The following is a 24,673-nucleotide window of genomic DNA, read 5'->3' on the forward strand; positions in this document are numbered from 1 at the left end:
TCAGTACGGCTTTCGTTCTCTCAGATCAACCTCTCAAGTTGTCACCAACATAGTGTCAAATATAGAAAATAATCATGAAATAATTCAGATTCATTTAAGTAAATATATGAATTGAAAGATATTCCAACCTCACTTCAATATTTTAACACAAGAACACTCAGTATTGAGAATTCCATCTTTTGATATTTCAAGTTCATAGACATCGAAATTGATCCGATCACAGGATATGGAATATAAAACAATCTCCAAATACGCAAACTTGGCACAGATTGCATGCTGTGCATTTTACCTCAGTACAGTGACCGGATCAAAGTCGCAATGTCAGCGTATAATTCTTTATAAATATTGAGGGAGGTCACGAACAGTTAACAGTCAACAGACAGTATTCAGTATTCATTTGAGTATCGATTGATCATCAGCAATGCAGCACATCTCCTTCTCTTCGATCCTGCTTGGTGGCAGTATAATGTAAGTTTTTTGATTGTTTTAATGTATTAGTTTTATTAACATTTTGAGTGTGAGTTTATTTAAAGTATTTTTTCCGTTTCTTTTACAATAAATATTTTATTAAGTTTTAAATGAGTTCTTTCATTATTTGGGATGAATGAATGAGCGGGTGAAACAGCAAATAAAAATCCTCTCGTAAATAACCAAGCGAGAACTGAGTTGCGACACGTGGTGGAGGCACCTCTCTTGTTCTCGGGGGCTTCATTCTTCATAATGGGCCTAATTTTCTGATACAAAAAGTTGAATTGTTCAAGTTTTGAAAATATGTTGTGATAATTAGCTGAAAAGTGTATTTTTCTTTTGTTTTCCAATAATGAGAGAATTTAATAGCTGTTTCATCCAGTGAGAATTACAGTTTTTCCTTATTTTTAATATTTCTCAAATGATAAGTTTGTTTTTGATCAATCATTAGTTGGTTTAGTGCTTCAATTGTTTTTTTTTAATTCATATACAACCTATTATTTCAGTCAATTTTCCATGTTTCCCTTCTCCTCAAATTATGAGTAATACACTTTCTAATAACTGTTCATCAGCTTAGAAAGAAAAGTATTACTGAAGTTGAGCAATTATAAAGAATATCTGTTCATTCAGCTCCTTAAGATTGCCAATGGAATAATTTGAAAAAATTTTCATTTATCATCTGTAAATTTCGAAAGTATGAGCGGTACATTTTCCAATATCTGTTTCATCAGCTTGGAACTGTACTGTTGAATTGGCTAAACGTATGGAATATCTGTTCATCCAGCTCCGTATGATTACCCATCACATGATTTCGGAATTTTGTATTCGTATTCGTATCGCCAGCATGAAAAAATCCTCATTTTTGAAATACAGTATAAATATGAACCCTTGTCGATTGGTTTATGATGTTGTTTTCGATACAGCGCAACGTAAAATATTTAAAAAATCCCTCAGATTCACTATTTTCAGTAAATTCTGGGAATAGTTTTATTATAATATAACCGCCAAATATTCAAACTTTTTCCTTGGAGTTTGAAGAGTAATAATTCATTTCCTATAAGTAGTTATTGCGAAACTGATATCAAGAGGCAATAAAAGAAGATGGTCTTCAAAAATTTTATTGAAACATGTTTTACATGGCAGTATTACACTTCATACATACTAACCTCTCTTTCACAAAAAGTTTTTTCCTCAAATACTATTGTTCACTCTTTGTTGCATTATCTTAAGCGCCTCCCCTATAACAAAATTAAATTTGTTAAATTATGCTCGGCAGACCATGTCCAGAGTGCATATAATATTAAACAAAAATTAATTCATCTAGTTAGGTATCTATTATACGGAAAAATTGCAGAACTGTGAATTGTTTTATGAATGAGTATTCTGAGTCAAATTAAAATATTCAATTTTAAACATATAAGAATCCAGAATAGTTAGGATATAAACATTAGAGAATAGTAATTGAATAAAATGCAGATACAAAATATTTTTTCAGTTGCATTTTTCAAATAAAATTTTACATACAATTAATTAAGGAAAAATAAGCAGTAATTACATAAGAAAAGAAACATAATAATAATGAATGCATTATTGACACACCCTCCTGCCAGAAGAAGTACAAACAATTCAATGTCACCACATAGTTTTATTTTTTGATTTTGTATGGAAAGTAATAGGAAATAGCATCTCAGACTGATGATCTACAAACAGTGAAGTTTGTAATATTATGAGAAATAAAAGAAGCATATAGATATATTGAAAAGGTGAGCATTGATGATTATGTATTGAAGAAGAATCATTTATATAGGTAGACTATACACACAAGATGAAAAGGCAGACTGTGGAGGACGCTCCCAAAACTGCATGAAATTTTTCATTTTTAAAGGTGTGTAAAATATGTTAGATATTCATGAGAAATGATGATGATAATGATATGAATTTTTTTATGAGGCCACAATGGACTGATAACACTTTGGGAGACCCCCAAACGAAGAGCTACATCATTTTATCGCATGCCACCTTGAAGAAGCCCTACAGCTCTATTCATCTCAGCCAATGGTAAGTGATGGCGTTCCATGTTAAAGCACAATATTTCCAGTTTGATTGCTGAGCAAAACCTGCATAGAATGTACAAACTCGACACTTTCAGATTATTCATTTTAGCCGAAAACCTACAGTTTGTAAAAAACTTGATAAATGATTAGTTACCGTTTTTGCAGGCTTTGTTGAACGTATAGAAATCTACAGGGTGGTCGAGTGTACCAATTTAATCGAAATCAAACGACCTCATGCATTTAATTTTATGATATTTAGTATGTTATAAAAATATCCCTAGACTTTTCCGATGTTTGTATATATATATATCTATATATATATATATATATATATATATATATATATATATATATATATATATATATATATATATATATATATATATATAAAATCTTGAAAGGTTAATGCAGTCAAGCTGCTGGAAAATAATTCCATGAAAATCAAAAAATGAATAGATAAATACTTTTTGATCATTCCCATATTGATTTCAATTTAAGAGCCAACTGCTACCGCAGTTGTCGGTTGATTGGTCAAACCACCAACACTGACATAAAAACTTGGCAAGTTGGCTTGGGTGTCACACCAATAGGTGGTTCCACTTATGTTTCGCTTGCGTTTACGCAGCTATTTTTATCAAGTACTTTCTTGGTTTTTCTCATTTTGTCTTCAATCGAGGACCGCCTGTCCGGTACTGACGATGCCCAATAGGCTGAAACAGCTGTCTACCGGTGGCTCTTAAATTGAAATCAATATGGGAATGATCAAAAAGTACTTATCTATATATATATATATATATATATATATATATATATATATATATATATATATATATACCGGTGGCTCTTAAATTGAAATCAATATGGGAATGATCAAAAAGTACTTATCTATATATATATATATATATATATATATATATATATATATATATATATATATATATATATATATTTATCGATATAATTCAATATTCGTCGTTGGTACTAGCCAGGAAAGTAGTTGTTTTCGATAAATATTTCCAATAGCTGTTTATTTTCATTGAAAAGAAAATAAATTGCTATTGCTATTTTCAATTTCTTATTATTCAGTGAAATGTATATCACATGAGGTGAAAATTGAATAGGCAGGTGACAAATACTGTAAGGAATCAGTAAAAAATTGTACAAAAAGGAATTATTGTTAAAATGGATGTGTCATAAAGAACCAATGAATTTTGAAAGTATGCTCAAGCATAAATCAAAAAGTATGCTTCAAAGTTGAAAAAGAAAGTTTGTAAGGTATCTGCTATTTATCGTCAAATTAACTTCAATGTAAATTATATGTACTCTAACCAATTAGATTTAATTGTCAAATGATTGTTAACTATGTAATGCAGTGATTTTTGTTAATTTTTTTTGTTATCGAATTTATTAGTAACATAACCTAGCTATAAGAATAAAAATATATCATGAAATAACTTACTGCCGAATTTCTCTCTTGTTTCATGCAATCGAGGCAACACCACACCCCAAGGCACTTCGAGGCAGTCACTACTCCACTACTCCATCACCACTGTTACGGTTTTCCACTCCAGGACATTCAGCAGATCGTACCACAGACATCACGATGACCTAGGGAAACATGAAGTTGAATCATCATGGCTCAAATGAATGGACTATAGGAATATCGCAGTCACTAGTGCCATATTCAACCAGAAACAAATACTTACGTTGTTGCGTTACCAGTTGTTCTGAGTAGCTGATAAACAGTTCCTGTGTGGGCAGACATCATCCACGGACATAATATGTGAATAGAATTGTAATACTCAAAATAATCCAGAATCACCGTCATACCGTTGAGTACTAAGATCTTCCAAATCCCAAGCAGCCTACAGAAAATATTTCACTAATAATTTATGGGAACGACGCTAGTTTCATAAATTCTGACACAACAGAACCACAAACGATGATGTTTGAAGTTTCCCAAAAGCTCTCGAAGGGGTAATTTCTATATTCCTGGGCAGCTAATAACTTGATCACACTATTGCACGATGAACACACAGATATAAATATATTTCAAAGTGTAAGAATCAAAATTACTTCAGTGAACGAAGAATGCCGCTAAATATTCACATATTCATCAAATTATATGTATGTCATATGTCATGTCAAGTCGTAACTCTTCTTCTTCTTCTCTATACACAATTGAGAGAATAGGCATGGATCAGATTGACAGATACATTTCACAGAAACCAGAAAAACATGTTCTGGTAATACGAGAAAACGCAAAGCACAACGTAATACGTAATTATAGTCCAGTCCAATCCATTCCACTACTACGTTGCCAATGTTTCCATCCAGTCGAGTTGCGGTGCCGAGCAGCCGTCAACCAAAATAGGATCAGAACCAAGACACGGAACGCTATGCGGACAGATTGGGGGAGTGACACGAAGACAGACAAAGTTCAGTGCCGGACAATATGACAATATAAGTGTGGGAACTCATAGTTGCAGAATCAATTGGACAATATGGTTTTTTCTAACTTTTATAGGACATGTAGTTTGTAAATGATGTTTATAATCATATTTTAAACCCATTGTTTTTTTATTATTCAAAATATTTTTATTGAGTTGTGAGTTTTCATTTTTTTGTTTCTCGTTACCACCCAGAAAGCTGGGGGTCAGCTTTAACGTGGAGGGGAGATGTGTCAAATATAGAAAATAATCATGAAATAATTCAGATTCATTTAAGTAAACATATGAATTGAAAGATATTCCAAACTCACTTCAATATTTTAACACAAGAACACTCAGTATTGAGAATTCCATCTTTTAATATTTCAAGTTCATAGACATCGAAATTGATCCGATCGCAGGATATGGAATATAAAACAATCTCCAAATACGCAAACTTGGCACAGATTGCATGCTGTGCATTTTACCTCAGTACAGTGACCGGATCAAAGTCGCAATGTCAGCGTATAATTCTTTATAAATATTGAGGGAGGTCACGAACAGTTAACAGTCAACAGACAGTATTCAGTAGTATTCATTTGAGTATCGATTGATCATCATTCCAAGTACCTTAGTGCTCAGATTATTTATTTTTCATAAAATCTGAAAAGGCAATATTATGTTATGTGCGTTAAAACAATTTTTTCAAATCAGTCCATAGATATTTTTTCGAGTCGTTCGTTAGATTATGAATGAGTTGATATATCATAAAGTTTCACCCGAAGAGGTTTCGTTTATTCCAAACCCTCTTCAAAGAATGCTATACAGTATGGTCCTATTACTTTTTATTATCATTTTCATTACCTGAGAGTTTGTATTAGGTTTGTACGGTAACTATCTGCCATTCCCAGCATACGACTATTAACTCACAAAAGTACAAATTTTGAAGATCTGAAGATTAACGAACTCTAACCTCTCAACGTGTCATTTTTTGACACGACCCAAGATATTGTTCATTACCGCCGTTTTAATCATAGTTGGTGTAATACAATTGAAGAGCTCAATCTTTCACTTCTCGACTTGAAACAATCTTTCCGTATGTCCATAAAATAATATGGTGATCGAAGAGGCCAAGGTACACTTACCTCTCAACGTGTCATTCATAGATACGACTCAAGATATTGTTCACCATCGTCGTTTTAATCATAGTTGATGTAATACAATTGAATAGCTCAATTTTCCACTTCTCGACTCGAAATAATCTTTCCATATCTCCGAAAACAATAAACTGATGAAAATAAATATGGTGATCGAAGAGGCCAAGGTACTGGTCCATTTGTAGCAATTTACTTCCTGGAAAATATTTCGCGGAAATGATTAACACTTATTTAATACACAGTGTAGACGAAATGAGTTTCCCTTCTCTTCTGAACGGAACAAATTATCCACGTTAATATAAATTCGCATGAGGCATCATTTTGAGTACCTACTGGTTAATAAGAAGAACACTATTGTTACATCACTAGTCGTCTAGAGGGTGCTACCAACTTTTCTCAAGTAGGAAGGGGTCTTGTGATAACTCCTTCCGTTGATATATTAAAGTTCTCAATATTTGGTGATAGCATTATGAGTGATTATTATTTTAAGAATTTGCAAACAAACGATGAATATCATAATCCCAAGAGAAAATGTATTTGAAATTCACTCCAGTTCATTCCAATGAATATTCGAAATGTTCATCATTCACTTCCTGATAAAAGTGAAGTATTTTCACAATTTCCTGGAACTCATGGGATTTGTATTTCTCAATATTCCGAAACTAAGGTGAATTTGGACCAGTACACCCACAAGATGATCATCTGATGAATGATATGGGAAACCATTCAGGGCCTTACAAGCAAAAAAAAAGTTTGATGGGTTTCTGAGAACAGGAATCGTCATATTGTGACGTAATGCGAATATTTTCGAAATATAGGAAAAAACAGCGAATTAAATAGGTACATTTTTCCATTTGAAAAATGTTTCGTTTTTGAAGTGAAAAGGAAAAATCACTTTCGAATTTTTCTCATATATTTTGGAATGGAGTGTGTTGGAGGTGGGGACAACATCTAGAAATGCCATGATGAATCCTTCGGTTGTTGTGATTTGATGTATGCGACTTTCATGTGGCTTTTTGCTAAACAAGTTTTATGATCAGTCGCTCGAGTAGTTGTATTTAACAAAAATGCAACGAAGCTAGGAAGAGAATTCGAATTCTTGGTAAGTTCAATGGCTCCAACCTGAACAATTCTGTTATGTAGATACTCCAAACTTAAGGCTCCTTCCGGTTGTTGGAGAATGTACCTATAACTATGGAACGGATAATTTAAGAAGCAAACTCCTATGAATTGCTTCGTGCGGCATTACCTCCTGCAGTGATATTCTTCCACTCCAACCCTCTTCATAATCTTCGAAATGACATCTTGTGAGATGGACCGTAGCATATCAATTCTACTCCTAATTCCATAACAATAGCATGCATGTAGGTACTCTTTCAAAGACTGATGAGGATACATTTCTCGAGGTGATACATTTCAATATCACCCTTATAAAACAAATTGTGACCATATTATTATTTTTTTCACCGAAGGGTGGGCTGGTTGAGTTCTGTCCTCGAAGCTGCGTCAGCATCATCAGCGAATGACCACTGACTTCGAGAATCATGTGATCTGGACAGACGCAATGAGCCTTCTGTAATTGTCCGGACAAGATGTCTGCCTTACTGTGACAAGTCGACATCGACGAATATCGTCTTGCTCTGATGGTCGAGAAGAACTACATTAGACTTGCTTCTATGAACCTCAAGAGAGGAAGCATAAAATAAAGTAAGTAAAGTCCTCCCCAATAATAATTACCCCATCCAGTTCATTAAGAAAATAATAAAACAAAAAATTTATAAGTATTATAACCAAACAAGACATGTTAATAAATTCCCAGAAATGAAACAATAAATTACAATTCCTGAAAATATGAAAAATATTCTCTTCAAATATAACTATCAAGTAGTATTCAAACCTGTTAACTTACTTAAACAACTCTATACCCCTTTAAGAGTGAAAATTCAAAAATGAAAACTCTGATCTTATCTATAGCATCCCATGCAATCATTGCGATGAAGAATACCTCACCTCACCTAAAGATGACGTCACAATCATTACAAAATAGAGTAAATGAACATAAATATATGAAAAAATCAAGTACGTCCCAAAACAAACATGTCATTAAAAAAAATCACAACCCCAATTTTGAAAATACTAAAATATTAGCTTTGGAACACAGTACAAACAAAATAATAATAAAAGAAATGATTCACATAAAAAAATAAACATTTCATTCCATTCGCACAAGACCGACAAAAATGACCTAAATCAAATATACTATACATTATTATAACTCATTCATCCATTTCAAACTTTCGAACCCAATACAAACAAAAGAATAATAAAAGAAACGATTCACATAAAATGAAAACTCCATGAATAACGAGACCGAAAAAAAATGACCTAAATCAAATATACTATATATTATCATAACTCATTCAACCATTTTGAACAAAACCAAAGTCAACCCTCATATCTCCTACATAGTCAACAAACAAACCACTTTTAGTAGAACGACAAGGTAGTTAGTTACACAAAACAAATTCGTGATTCTGCGCAGTTATCCTGAAACTAGATGTGAGACAAATGTATTACAAAAATTGCAATATGAGACAACATAAACACCAGAATCAGTTAGTGCCACTTACCCATGACTATAAGTATCAGGCATCGCAAGCAGTTCCAATGTTCCCGGGTGCATACATCGGTGGGCCAGAAATGTCATCATTATTTACGTCCAAAACTAAACAACAGCTTACCTTCGGATATTCAACAGATCCGTAATATCAACCAATTCAAACGTAAACTAGTCAGATTTATAAAGGACTTACCTAGAGTGTCCATAATTTAATTTAATTCAATAATAAGGCAGAAGATAAGAAACAGTTGTGAATAATGTAATTTGAATCTCACACTACTAAAATATAAACTTGGTCTTCTCTTTACCTATTTATTATACTCTGTTATTTCCTGCTCTGTAACTGGGCTATGTCCTGTAGAGTATTGTATTACAAATGAATAAATAAACAAATAAATAAATATATATATATATATATATATATATATATATATATATATATATATATATATATATACAGAGATATAGATATTATTGAGTGTGTATGATATAAATCAAAAGGAGGAAATTCGTGGACATGACACTCAAGAAATATGGAGGCAAACCGCGGACACGTGTTTCTGGCTATTGGCCTCATCATATATATATATATATATATATATATATATATAATCGAGAAAGGTTAATGCAGTCAAGCTGCTGGAAAATAATTCCATGAAAATCATTTTGTCTTCAATCGAGGACCGCCTGCCCGGTACTGACGATGCCCAATAGGCTGAAACAGCTGTATACCGGTGGCTCTTAAATTGAAATCAATATGGGAATAATCAAAAAGTACTAATCTATTTATCTTTATATATATATATATATATATATATATATATATATATATATATATATATATATATATATATATATATATATATATATATATATATATATATATATATATATATATATATATATATATATATATATATATATATATATATATATATATATACATATATATATATATATATATATATATATATATATATATATATATATATATATATATATATATTTGTTTTTCCTAGGTTTATCAATACCTAAGTATGGATGAAACTTCAATATTTGTTATCCTCACATACAAGTATGAACTTCTGTGAGCAGTCTGTATATGTGTAACCTTCGATTTTGTTTATTAGTGCGGAAATGTATGACATTAATATTTTCCTTTTTTTTCTATCACAACAAATTATTTTATGTGAGTAATTGTGATTGTGGTATATGTAGCATTATTGTATTATTCGTATTCGTTAATTTTACCGCACACAGGGTTAAACCTTCAGTGGACTTGCAATTTATTCATAATTACCATTAAGATGGTAATTCCACTTTGTAAGCAACATAGATGAATAAATATTATTATTATCAAATACAGTTTCACGTTTCCACCTTAGCAGTGCCACTGCCATTAACAATCGAAATAAAATTCAATAGAACAATTTCATAACATGACAAAATTTGACCATGTCAGTAAAAAACATAAGTAATGAAGGAAAATGTTAGGATCAATAATCGAATTTCAACCGAAATCATCTCATTCGTGTGAGAGGTCACCAACAAAAAAACAAACGAATCAATCGGAAATCCGCTTGATATAAATCGCAAAGTAGACCGCCCTGACGGAAAGAATAACAACAACAGCAGTCGAACCGAAAGGAACAGACCGTATCCCATCGCAGAAATGAACATCCGCGTTTGATGTGAAAGGTCGTACATTAATTCATAATGAACGAGTAGTCTCCTAGCTCGCCACTTATATTTCCTTAATCCCTGAGAGCACACACAAGCGAAGCAGCATCGCCAGCCGCAATGACCGGCATAGCATGATGAAAACCTAATGGTTATATCTCTTTATAGCGAGATCAAAGGGCGAACGTAGCATAGTTTGTCGTTTTTTCACGAACTCATCATGTCTACTGCGGACAGTGCGCTACGATATTGGTTTGCATGGGTCTGGGTCTAATTAGGGCGCGAGGGAACCGCTCTTGTTGGTGCAAGTCACCGTGACTTGGGCGCGTTACCGGATAATCACGACAAGCTTCCGTAATTGCTGCTAGTTCTCATCCAGAAGGAACTCCACTTAGTTTAACTCTTTGACAAAATCGGCCATTTACATGCTCATGTTCTTCAGAGGATTTCCCTCTCACGAAAAATGGTTGAGATTTTTCAGTGCTGTATAATTTGTGATTGAGTATAACGAATTATTAATGAAAAACATTTCAAAAAACAAGCTTTTATCAATATAATCTGAAAAAATCTATTCTGTATTGATTCAAACCCATCAATTTATTACATTACAGAATTCATATGCTAGCTTGTCGCGATAATTACCTATTACACATTTTTGTCTTAGAAATACTTATGTCAAGATCGAGTGACATGTTTATATACCATATGAATTGTGTAATGTAATGAATTGATGACTTTGAAAAAATTTAGAACATCCAGCAAAACTCGATGATCGGTTTGTTGCCGGGCAATCGCTGTAATCATCGGCACACTGATGGCAAAAAATCACCGAAAATCTGCTGCTCAGTAATTGCTGGACCATTATCTATTTACTTTCAGTTGTGTTTCCAGCTCCGGGCCATTGCACCAGCGTATGACATTCTGCACATGATGTAATTGATGGCAGCCGCAGAGATTGTTTTCGTTGATTATGGATCAATATGATAATAAAATAACTTTGCAAGTTTTCAAATCGTTCTAATTTTTCTCCATTACAAGAATTCTGATTCAAGTACAGAAATCAGTTCATTCCAATGCAAGAGCTGACATCCATATTCGAATTACTGTTACCCAAATGAATCCCCAGAGAATCTCACTAACTAAACCATCATATCGTTGGTATTTCCCAGAAACTACCGTGTATCTCTTTCTGTGTGAGCGTGTCCCAAACGAATTGTAGTATACTCATTTCCTTTGGGAGTTGATAAATGAGATTGCTGGCCCTTTGATCAGCCACATGCATCAGTTTTGTTTTTCATTGTGAAAATTACATTTCACAACATAGGTTACCTACAAACATCAAATTGAAGACGAACAGGTAAGATATAAGAAATACATTGAAAAGAGGATATTTTTATAACTTATTTTTGGAAGCTATTTTGCTTTCTCTTTTCCCATCTTTATACAAACGTTTGGAATACTTTCGAAAAAATGAAGAGAATAATTAATTTGCAATCATGTGCAGATCATGAACAGAAGTTCCTTTCAAATGCAATTCGCAGATTGAAGCCCATTTGAAACAACTGATTTCATACATATGAATATTAAATTACACGAAAATCACTCCTTTTTTACAGTTTGTACTTCAAACATTCATTATGGAGTGAAATACTCGTAGATTTCATTTACAGGAACGCTACACAATGAAACATATCAAAGAATATTGCACAATATTTAAATTAGATGGTTATTTATCTTCCCCATAGTGTATTTCGGTATGTTTTTGAGCTTTAGAACACGAAAACTACCATTTTTTTTCACAAAAATACAACTTTATGTCACCGTTAGACAATTCTGCTCTTATCTATCAGCTCTGTTCCAATCATGATTATCCAAATCAAATTAATTTTTTCATTATCTTCCTATTTTAATACATTTTAATATTCAGATTTCACATCTGAACATCTTTCAAGATGTTTTCTGAGGGTTGACATTGCCGAGGACATGATAACTGTTTTTCCATTATAAAACAGAAAGAATTAATGGTTTGAAATCTACTCGAGTTTGTTGGTATATGTCGGTTCGGTTGGGGAAGCACAGTAAATCCTATTGAAATCATTTTCAACATTCATGACAGACTGAAATACCGTAAACTCCGAAGAAAAGTGGCCAGAGATAGTAATAAATCCATCTTGATCAACCACAAAGAGATTTTTTTCCAACCGCAAATCATATCTCAAACTGCAAACACATTCGGATAATGGTAATACCTTCTAAAAATATAACGTTATTGTTGGCTCTTGGAACACATCCACTTTTGAAAATCATTTTTATACTTTACGATATCCACATGTTATTGTTAACACGATGTTAGATTATGAATATCCGCCTCATCGTAAATTAGTATTTTAATGGTGATATGCCCAGCATTGGGTAAATAGAGTAGAACCACATATTGAATAGCACAGATCACAACTATATTCCATCTTCATTTATGGTTGTCATGTTGTAAATTGAACACTAGATGCACAAATGAAGAGAATCATCGACAAATTTTAGTACTTTTATTTCTGTTCAATCCAATTCCAACTGTTATTTGAAAGTATTCATTTATTGAAAATATAGTTCTAAATTTGTTTTCATATCAATTAAGCCTATCTGCCTGTGTGAAATACTGAAGAGTAAATGTGGTTTTGAAAGCTCTGGTAATTTTAATAGGAGTTGGGTTTCTGGCATTTCCACAAGTATTTCTCTGTTGACCAAAATAATTTTCCACACAGTCCGGATGTATATTCTTCGCCAATATGTAGGAGTCTCCTTCACTATTTAGGTTCCATCGATGTTGCAGAAATTCCGAAATTGTTATCTGCCTTCAATGAATCTCATTTGTGCAGTCATATTTTTTCCTTTTTTTTGATCCTAATGAAAATCGTTTTTAGTTTTGACGAAGGAGCATCAAAAATCTTCTCTGTTCTTTCAAACCAGAATTCGACTAAATTTGACTCCACGCTAGATTATTTGAAAAAGGGTTACTCTTTCTTTCAAAAACTTCTGAAGCAAGTGAATAGGAAGGTTGTGAAAATCTGTATTACTCATAAGGTGTATTGACTGTATACATCGAAGCATCGACAACTGAAAAAGCACGAATTCAGCACTTCTCACTTTCGATATTATGTCATCTATTGATGATCATTGATAATTTTCTCTTTTAATGGACCCGAGGTCTTAATGATCTATCCAAATTCGTCTTTTCATATTTGGTTCATTCACTATAACTACAAAATTTACATTTCTACTCTTCCATCTTGATACAAAAAAAGTGTTCGTAGCCGGTAGCCGGGCGGTTCGACGTGGGTGCTTTGTTCATTCTCTCAATCAACCGATGTATGAGTGGGTAGTTCAAGCCGCAGGCTGAACAATCGATTTCCACTTGCTATTGTCCAACCCGTGTTAGGAATCACACCTTGAAAAGTAAGACCTCGTTAGTCCTTAGCTCGCACAAGTTTCTACTTCTGAAGGTTGTCGTTCGTAGGAGTGCGACAGATGGTTAATGTTAATGAACATATTTTGAAACATTTTAAGGATTTGTTTCTAAAGAATGTTTCTTTTGTGTAACTCAATGTGTATATGAAAGTAGCTGTTTCAGGACGGCTTTTTCTTTCAGTTTGTGTCTGAAGTTACTTCTTTGCATGATCTACACATTTTATAATGTTATTCATACTGGCACTGAAGAGCCCTAAGGCAAGTATCTAACGTCGATATATCGATGTCTATCAATGAGTAAAGAATAATACTGGAGATTTACCATAACACCAAACTGTCATTTTTAACACCTCGACACGTTTTTCAATAGGAAGATTAAACACAACAAGAGGAAGATTAATCTTCTCCTTGAAGATGATCACTTGGTGATTGAAACACGTGTCGAGGTGACAAAAATAACGGTTTTGTGTTGGGATAAAAATCCAGTAATATTCATCACTACACCAAAGGTTCCAAATAGTGCATTAGAAGTAAAAAAAATCTAATGAGGATGACATTCAGTATATTGTATAGAAATGATTTCTGATTCAATTCCATAACGTATATTTGAAATACAAACTCAAAGGAGAAAAGTGTTTTTTGTATTATTCAGTGTAGATATGGAAGTATTTGTTTCGAAAAAAATGTTCTTTCGTGTAATCCAATCTTTATATGAAAGTAGCTATTTCATGAGTAGTAGAAAGCCAAAAACTTTCTTTCTCAAAAATTAATCACTACTATAAATATAATCTTTTGGGTAGCAATTGAAACTTTTCCAGGAGAATGAATCTCAAGACAAATATTTGGAACTAGTAACTTATAGATAACCCTTTAAATGACTGTACTAGCAAAAGTGACCAAGTAAATCGATTTCTTACCTAATATTAGTACCATATTTTATTCATACACTGAGTAAAATGTCGAGTATCCATATAATTTTCTTTGAAATTTTTTCCGGTAAGTTTTTTAACTAGTATTGATAAAAATCAAATTCTTAATATTTATTTACATTTTTTCTGAAAATTCAATACGAATTATATTTACCTGATCACCTAATTACATTTGACCAGCGGAACACATAATCTATATACAAATCATTATCTACTTGCAGCTGAACTCCACTCACGGATTTCTGTCCTGCTTTTTCGAAAGCAGGACAGATATTCTTCTCATATCGTATTTCATAACGATAGTATTAAAATTTTGCCAATTTTTTGTATTTTTTTCTTCACACAAGCACTGTCATTTGCCACCCTCTGGAACCTAGATGAACTCTCCAAGATATACTTTCTTTTCCATATCAGCTATTGTTAAGTGGACTATTCACTTTTATCAGTTATTCTTTAGTTTTTCTGCTATTCTACAAATATATAATTTTTTTTTATAATGAAACATTTTTTGTTCCTATTAATGGGGCCAGATTTAGGCTCAAAACTGTCTAACTGTCGATTAGAGAATACATTTCACAAGATGCACTCAGATCACAAAGATTCATAAAGTTGTCATGGCTTTCATCTTGCAACATCTTTTTTTTCGAATAAAATACCGAAGTATCGAGGTTCATTTGTCTTCTCACTTCCCAGTGGAAATTTCACATTAAAGTGTGTTTTTAGAATATTTTATAATGGATTTTCATCAAATATCGGTAATTCCTATCATATAGTATTGATGTGTTGATGCACCTCTTCTCCTATCTGAAAACTGTCATTTATGAAGAAGGAATAACAATACAAAAAAGTATAAAAATCACGGTCGTGATACTCGATATGCTACTGCTCTGAGGGTCCCTTCACATAAGAGTGATCATTTCAAAAAATCTCCATTATATAATGCCATAAATTTTTATAACAGACTACCACTTTCTATAAAGAGATTGAATTCTTCAACTTTGTTCAGTAAGAAAGTTAAAAACTTATTACTGGACAAATGTTACTACAGTCATAAGGAATATTTAGAGGATTCTTTCACAGAAGGATAATAAGATATATAATCGTGCTGAATTTTCACTTGCTGTTTTGCTTTAGTTTCAGTGTTCTGACTGGCGATTTTATCGTTTTTTTTTAAATATGTGTGTACATGTTTGTAAATATATGTATATATGTAAATATATACATATGTATATTTATTTGACTACGGCAAGGAAAATTGCCACATTTTTTTATTCATTTTTTAATTAGCATTTTATATATCTATATGTACCTATACCTTTGTATATGCAAATATTAATTTTTATTCAAGCTTTGATCCCATAATTTTATTGATAAGTGACATACTGTTTTTTGTAAATAATCATTGACCTACCATATATACGCTATGTATCACAAATGGTGAATAAATATTATTATTATTATTATTATTATTATTATTATTATGTACATGTTGTTTGCTTCTAATGGGTTGAAACTAATTATGTTATGATAAATATCTCACTGTTTATAAAGACCCTGATCTGTGTGTACACACAAATGGCTCGAAGAGAGATTTGTTTCATACTTGGTTCGAAATAGATTTACAAGAAAGAAAAATACTTTATTTTACCGGGAATAATGACAAAGTTGATCCAAATTGAAATAATACCGGAGCTCTACAGGTTCAAATTAGCAATGGAGCTTGAACATAGCAGATAAACTACATTTCTCTGTAATTCTTCGTCTTCAAATTTAAAATTCAATTGAATTCGTTCACCAACACAAGTATAAATGAACTGGAAATAATCAACTGTAATTTTTGAAGAACATACGCAGACAGTCCCTGTTTCCTTTCATTCTAACCTTTAAGAATATGGATAAAAACGAATGAAACATTCTAAGAGAGAATTGAATAGATTATTCACAACTTGTAGACGCAATGTTTTCTGCATTTGCAATTGCATTAAATTTACAATAGCTAAGAAAAATTTACTTTTATTATCTTTTCATTTACTCTAGTAAATTTTTCAGTGAAAAAAATAAAAAAAAATTATTGCATTTGCATTTATTGCATATACAGGGTTTTTGATTCAGAGTATTGATTTATAAATATTTTTTTGTAAAATTAGAATTAGTAAAATTGAATTCTGTGATACAAAGAAGTATTTTATATTTACTATTCTGACAGTTTTTCTTCAATAGTTAAAACAATTTTATCAAATATATGAAATAAAACATGGTCCCTTTTTAAACATTAGTTTGATGTAACTTCAATACATGACTTGTTTTTACAAAAATAGTTATATATTCATATATAAGAAGTTTGACAATTATTCCAAGTGAATATAATTTAATTGAATTATATTCTTCATCATTTTTCAATACGTGAATACTATGTGAGGCAACATCTTCGCAGACTATTATGAATGTGTAGACAAATTTTTCTCCTACCATATAAAGCGACCAAATGAATTATGTTTTGAAATATCCGTCCAAAAATAGGTATATATTATACTTATCCCTTTCACCGGAAAGGGGTTTAGTGTCGCATTGCAGATTTATTGGTTGTTTTTTCATTTCGCATATGTGGCTCATGCCACACTGAAGAAATGAAAACATACTTTTTTGAAAGTTATTGCAACGAAGGGTTGACACCCTCCAGATGAGAGCCGCAAAAAATATAAATGAAAGTATTTTTAGGTACGTATTCATATGGAACACAGGAGATTTGGCTTCCTCTGTTTTTCGAATGTGAAATGTTAAAAGTATCTCCACACCCTAAAATTGAAGGTCATTAGGTAATTGGAATAACAAAAAATGTTTATGAAATTGTATAAAATGGCTATATTATCAGAAGATTAGTGAAACATGATTTGTCTTTCTGGTAGTTTTTAACTGTATAGTTGATTCAAACTGAAATTAGAGAACACTTCTTTGGAACCAATACAAATCAGGTTTGGGGATATAATGAAGTTTGCTATATCTTCGTTTTCCTCTATAGAATGAATATTTTGAAAACATTGCAAATTTCCGAAGGAAGAAAGATAGCAATTATGTTCAGGATGAACTCGCAACAAATATGTGTAGATCATGAAAGTTAATTTCAGATACAAACTGAAAGAAAAAGCCTTTTTGAAACGACTACTTCTACATGAACATTGAATTACACGAAAGCAAAAATATTTTCCAAACAATTATTTTGATACGAACTGCGAATCATACCAAAATCACTTTTTCCAATCCTATCCTCTTCGTTATGGAGTGAATTAGATATTATTCAGAAGAAAGCTACACCATATAATATATGAGAAAGTTACATCTTTTTTAAGGACGAAACACAAGCACTACAGAAAAATCGTTAAGGCGCTCTTAGATCAGTTCCTGTACGAAAGTAGTGATTAACATTGGATTGAAATCGTTGCAGAATGAATCCATTTGGAAAAACGTTGTCAGAAAGAAAACTCAACATAAACAGCGTTGTCCAAATGAAAGAGTTCTTAAACTGTTCTCTAAACGATGAGCAGCCTCAGTCCGTCGCGTACTTCTGATATGTACCGCTCTTGGAGGAATCAAATGTGCCAAGCCACCGAACACTTCCCGTGAAAGTATCTACAGAAGAGACACATCTCCAACCTTTCTTTGATGTTCCAGACTATCTATGTTGCAAGTAATGTACGCGTCTCCAATCAGGCGGATGGCCCTTCTCTAGATACAATCCAGTAGCTTCAGGGTATGTTTGGGAACGGTGCTCCATACATAAGAACAATACCCCAGAGAAGGTTTGATCTGAGCTTCATAATGCATCAAAAGTTGCTGAGGTGTGTACAGTTTTCTAGTTCGGAACAGTGTTCAAAACTTTTGAGAGCCAGCCTTTGCAATTCCAACGACATTATTGTGCCCATTTTAACCCCCAACAAACTTAGCGAAGCAGAAAGCGGAACTGTTTGACCTAAAATTATTATATCTGATTCGGAAACATTTATCTTTTCGGAAAAAATCGATGCCTGGGTTTTTGTGTCATTGAATGGAACCTGCTGCCGGTGAAGATGTGTATCCGCAGTCGATGTCCTGAGATATAAATGTAATGACGAGACAAGTGTGCTGTCGTCAGCAAAGCAATATATCGAGTTCACGGTTTTTTCCAATAAGTCGTTGATATACAATAAAAAGAAGGTTGGAGACAATATGGATCCCTGGGAAACACCAGCGTTGATGGTGAAAGTATTCGAGAGATATCCATCGACAGCCACTTACAGGGAACGTTCTTTCAGGAAGCCATAGCATCGAAGTTTGGCCAGAAAACCTTCATTCCACACACGGTCAAAGGCCTTAGAAATATCAAGCGCAACAGCTCTTGACTCTCCATGTTTCTCGATTGCGTTATTCCAAATATGGGTGACATTTCGCCTTTGTTTCAGAAAGCCATATTGATTATCGCTCAAGATATTAAAGCCTTCCAAATATTCAAGAATATGGTGGTTTACTGCTTTTTCCATGATTTTTGATGTCACTGATAGCAAAGCGACTGGTGTATAGTTATTTGGAAGAGTTTTCTTGCTCTTTTTGGGAATAGTCTGAACGCGAGCAATCTTCCAACAAGAACTTCTGTGAGACAGGTTGAAACGTCTGCAAAGTACTGGTGCGAGTTCATTTGCGCACTTTTTAAGTACGATGATGGGCATTTAATCAGGAGCAGACGCCTTGTTGATACTGTGCTGTTCCAAAATTCACCCGACTAGATGTTGTTGAAAAGTTACGGCATTATGGATTCTAGTGCTGGAATAGTGGATGGTGTCTTTTCCAGAAAATCGACTGTGGAGTGGGACGCAAATTGCTCAGTTAGTAGATTTGCTTTTTCTATGGTTGTTGTTGCAATTGAATCATCCGAATGTGCTGGTGCTGGAATATTGGATTTTGTAAAGTTCTGACTAACAGCTTTAGCTACCGACCAGAAGGATCTAAACCCTTTGGGATTGGCAAGCGGTTCATCCCTGATTCTCTGATCATGAAGTTCTTTGCTTTCATTTATCTCCTGAGTTTGCAGGTGTTGCGAGCATTAACAAACCTAGTTCGGTTTGCCCTACTGCCGGTAGGAGAGATTTTTGGAAGCGATAGCCTGCTCGCAATTTTTGTTGAAACAAGGTTTGCGTTAGAATGAATACCAAAGGAGACCTTACGGTGACTGTGTAAATTTCCGAATTGGTTGTTAGGTATAGATCCAGAAGACTAGCATATTCTCCGTCACGGTCAGGAATCCTGGTTGGCTCATTTATAATCTGGGTAAGTTCGCTCTTTATTGCAGAAGCCTCAGCTTCGCGACCTTGTTCGTCGTTGATATTTGAAAATTGGAACCATTCTATATTGTGGAAATTTCACTCATAAGAAAAAGTATCATCCTTAAAATTTTCGATTACAATTTTATGTCACGAATGAGATAAATCTACTCATGTCACGATGACAAGATGTTAAGACAGTCATACGCTCATTTGATTCAATCTCGTCTATAGGAATCTAGTTTGAATTGATAGGAGTTTATTTTTAGGAGAGATTCATTTTGAACTTAATTGTTAATTTTGCTCTATAGAGATGAATATTACTGGAGTTCATTCCCAACACTGAACAGTTATTTCAACACATCGACAAGTGTTTCAATCATCAAGTGATCATCTTCAAGAGGAAGATCAAACCTTGAAGATGATCACTTGGTGATCGAAACACGGGTCAAGGTGTAGAAATAACTGTTTGGTGTTGGGAATGAACTCCAGTAATATTCATTACTATACCAAAGGTTTTAAACAGTGAATTTCACAAGTATATAGCGATGTGAAAGCCACAAAGCTTTTTCCCAAAAATTAACAACTTTCAAAAATATATCCTGTTCAATGAATATCTTCGGATTTCAATAATATTGAAACATGTTCATACAACTTGGATTTTTCCAATTAATTTTCCACAACAGCTTTCATTTTGGGGTTTAATGCATTTTGCACTAGTTCAGCTACCAAATTAAATAATGAGCAAAGTTGGTAACTAAATAGATTCGTGTGTTAATAATTGAAAATTAAAAATTTCCTCAAAAGGGATTGTTGATTAACTTTTGTAATAATCGCCGATGGCCGTGATATTGACAGTAATAGCTCAGGTAAATTGATAAGAATAAAAAGAAAGTATGTAAAGTTTTCTGAAATGAACGTGTCACAACAAAGCAAGCAATCACAATGGAAGTTTATCTTGTCACAAATGTAGGATAAGCTATCTAAATTTCGATATGGTCCTATACATCCAACTAGATGCGTCTCAGAAGACGGTGAGAATACTATTAGTGGTAATATCGCTCAATTGCAATGATAAATTTCGAAGTGTATTTTTTGGCCAGTGTTAGTTTTCATCTTATTCGTTCTAATGCGCCAGAAAACGCGCAGGTTGTGAGAATTATCAATTAGGTCTCTCAAAGTATTATTCTCTGTGATACGGATGTTGCTTTGTGTTCAATATTCAACATTCCATCTGAAAGATACCATTAGCAGCTCACCATGGCATGATCCATAGGTTCATCAGTATCCCGATGTCCATTGAAATCCAAAAGTAATTCATCACATACCAAACAAAAAACTTTCCAAACAGGCGATTAACCAAGTATATCCTCTCATTAAATATATTATACTGGAAGTTGGGCTGAAGAGTTCGTAAGCTAACGAAAAACTGTCGATAGAATCTGATTTTATTATTCAATATAGTTGCCTTCGAGGGGGACACGACGATTATAGCGGTCATACAATTTTTCGATACCATTTTTATAGTAAGATTTGTCTTCAGTCTCAAAATATACCACAGTTTCGACGATTATCTCTTCATCGGTGCTGAATTTTTCCCATCCAGCTTTCTATTGAGATCTGAGAACAGAGGAAAGTAGCTGGGGGCAGACCTGAAAATTACGGTGGATGCGAAAGCAACTCGAAGCCCAATTTCTGCAATTTTGCCATCGTTTTCTTTTTTTTGTGAAACGGTGCATTGTCTTGATGGAACAGCACTTTTTTTTCTTCAAATGGATCGGTTTTTTTCGCAAGTTTGTTCTTCAAACGCTTCAATAACGCTATTTAATAGTCGCTGTTGATGGTTACTCCATTTTCAAGATAGTAGATGAATATTATACCAAAGTTATCCCAAAATACCGATACAATAAACTTGGCAGCCGACTGTTGATCTTTTCACGCTTTGGAGTTGGTTCAGCACGTGCAGTCCACTCTGTTGATGATCATTTAGATCCTGGTATGAAAATCGGGTTTTCAAGGCGGAACAGCTTCAGACACTGCTCAGAATCATCAATACGTTGTTGTTTTTGGTCTATTGTGAGCTCGCGCAACATCCACATTGAACAGAGTTTTCACATATCCGAATATGCACACACGATGTCCAACACGTTTCTTTGATATCTTCAGAGCCTCGGCTATCTCGATAAACTTTACTTTGCGGTCATCCAAAATTATTTTGTGGACTTTTTTGATGTGTAGTGATGTTTTGATGTTGGTAACAGCCTCTTTGGCGCGTCCACTGCGTGCATCGTCCTCGGTGCTCATTTCACCTAGTTTATCATCTATATCTAAATATACTTATCAGCATATTGAATCAAGGACTAAATGAAGTTGTTAGTACATAGAAAAATATTAGGATCAGCGGAAAGTTCTGACCACACCGAAAGATTTTCTGGGCCCGGGATCGACTGCTGCATACGAACAGATTATCAAGGTTCTTAGATAACATATCAGAATTATCAAGTGTTTAACACATGACTAACACGATCACAGTAAATACAACATTCTTGTGGATTCTATTTTCGCCCACATAGCGTTTTCAATGCTTTCATGATTGTGGGATATCTTGCGGTGTTCGAAGTGCTGCATATTTTGGCAGAAGTTCAACAAACCATCTGAATGAATTCTGTTTCTACGCTAGTATATCCAATTAATTTATTTTCATTCATTTCCATAACGAGAATAACGAGAAGAAGACTCTGAAAAACAGACAGTGGCATGAGCTGCAATGATGAGGGGTAAATATTCATTGTTTTCATACCTTGAAGTTGAGAATGATGACAGTATTACGACTTTTGTATAAATCTGAAATGATACCAGACTCGAATTAAGTGGGATGGTGGTCATTTGGCTTGTTTCACTCATTCAATCGATTGTCAGGTGGAACGGTGATTTAAGCCGCGAAGTCGCACGATCGATTTATACTGTCTATCTGGATCCAGTTAAATATTTAATGTAACCATTCGTGTGAATGCATTATTGGAGTCTTCTGTGTTGTGTTCATAATGATTGTCTCCGGGGTGCTCTGCTTATACAGAAGGGACCAAGTGAATCATTTTACTTTTTGACTTTTGGATTCATTTCATTAGTCTTCTAATCGACTAAGGAAAATGTTGAGTATTCAGATAATCCTTCAAATTCAGAATAAAATTCCATTTTCCCTTCTCCATAAGTTCCCAAACTAAAATTATTGAAAATTAATTTATTTAATTCATTTAAAAAAATTGCAGACATTGTATTAACAGTGTCTCTTCGTACAGGTTGAATCTGATTTGTTTACCATTATTTTAATTACTATATAATATCTATATGTATATCATCATGTACCTACCTGTAGCTGAACTTCACTTACGAATTTACATATTTCAGCAAAATAACTCGATTTTAGTACATTTTTCACATTACTTTTCACATGGCACAAAAACACTCTCATTTGCAATTCTCTGAAATCTTGATGGGCCTTGACTGGTCTATGGTTTGGGTACAAACCGAGTTTCATTTGGTGTGAAATTATATCAACTCTACATGATAATCTTTCTTTTTTATCTAATTCACTAAGGCACTACTAATTTCTTCCAGATGTTCCTTAATTTTTTCTGCTATTCTATTCCAATAGCTTTAGAAAACGAAGGAGTTTATGTACTTATCAATTCATTTTTCCAATCTACATCTAAATTAAGTCCCAAAATTAAGAGGAGGTTGCATTCACAAACCGGCCTTATATCACTATCAGGATCTATGATGGATCGAAACAGTGCTCTGTGGTGAAGGATCATCAAAGCATCAAGGTATTATTTCCTTAGTTGCAGTAGAAACTGGAAATATAGAAGCAGAAAGGCACAATCGGCTGCCGATGTGGAAACTTGGCTGCATTTCGGTTGATTTTCAAACCCATTTCTGTCTTTCGAGTTTTATTTCAGTCTTACAAGCACAATTGATAAAAACAACAATGCAAACCTTAGACACTAATGGCTAGTAGATCTGAGTTATGACTAGGAATTACTTGCTGTCACGTTCTTCAAACTCCCAGCTTATTAACACAGTGGAAAATACAATATCCATCAGAAAAATACTATGCAATGTCCGAAAACCTAACTCCAATATACACACTGTGGATTGATAATTCGCCTCTGGTTTTATCTCAAAGTGAAGCTGAAGTCACAATGATAGTGATAGTTGAATGACCCCGAAGAAGAACAATAAGAAAGGCAGTTGTAAGAGGGAGGTTTTCTCAAATGCGTTGGAAGTAAACCTTGACAAAAATCTCCTAGTGAAATCATTTATGTATTTTTCTCTCTTCTTTTTAATATTGTTGAAATATTTTTAGCTAAGCATTTGTTTATCATATCTCGAATTTCAAAGTCTGTTATGTTTTATACATTCCAATGTCACGGTCTGAGAGCAACTTTCCATACTATTATTTTCTTACGTTCTGAAAATAACTCATTCACCTCTTAATCTCGCCACTTTAAGCCATTCTCATATTTTTTAAAGTGTCGGATCTCCTTCAGTGCCTTGTACACCTAACTTATTTTTATTTATTA

General features: G+C 33.4%; 1 protein-coding gene and 1 long non-coding RNA gene across 4 annotated transcripts in view; both read right to left on the reverse strand.

Annotated features, from left to right (window-relative positions):
- The window catches only part of Sox102F (transcription factor Sox102F), a 615,532-nt gene that overhangs the window by 380,369 nt on the left and 210,490 nt on the right, over positions 1-24,673 (reverse strand). The window lies entirely within an intron of this gene.
- On the reverse strand, positions 1,573-5,199 carry LOC141480160 (uncharacterized). Of its 2 annotated transcripts, XR_012464202.1 has the most exons (3): positions 4,229-5,099; positions 3,982-4,130; positions 1,573-1,706 (listed from the first exon to the last, which is right to left on the reverse strand). It is a non-coding gene; the product is annotated as an uncharacterized lncRNA (long non-coding RNA). The 2 variants fall into 2 exon arrangements; XR_012464201.1 differs by having other exon boundaries at positions 3,982-5,199.

The sequence above is a fragment of the Leptinotarsa decemlineata genome, unplaced genomic scaffold (genome assembly GCF_025532065.1).
Source record: "Leptinotarsa decemlineata unplaced genomic scaffold, Ldec_3_MD MMD2_P_RNA_scaffold_6, whole genome shotgun sequence".
NCBI classification, from domain to species: domain Eukaryota; kingdom Metazoa; phylum Arthropoda; class Insecta; order Coleoptera; family Chrysomelidae; genus Leptinotarsa; species Leptinotarsa decemlineata.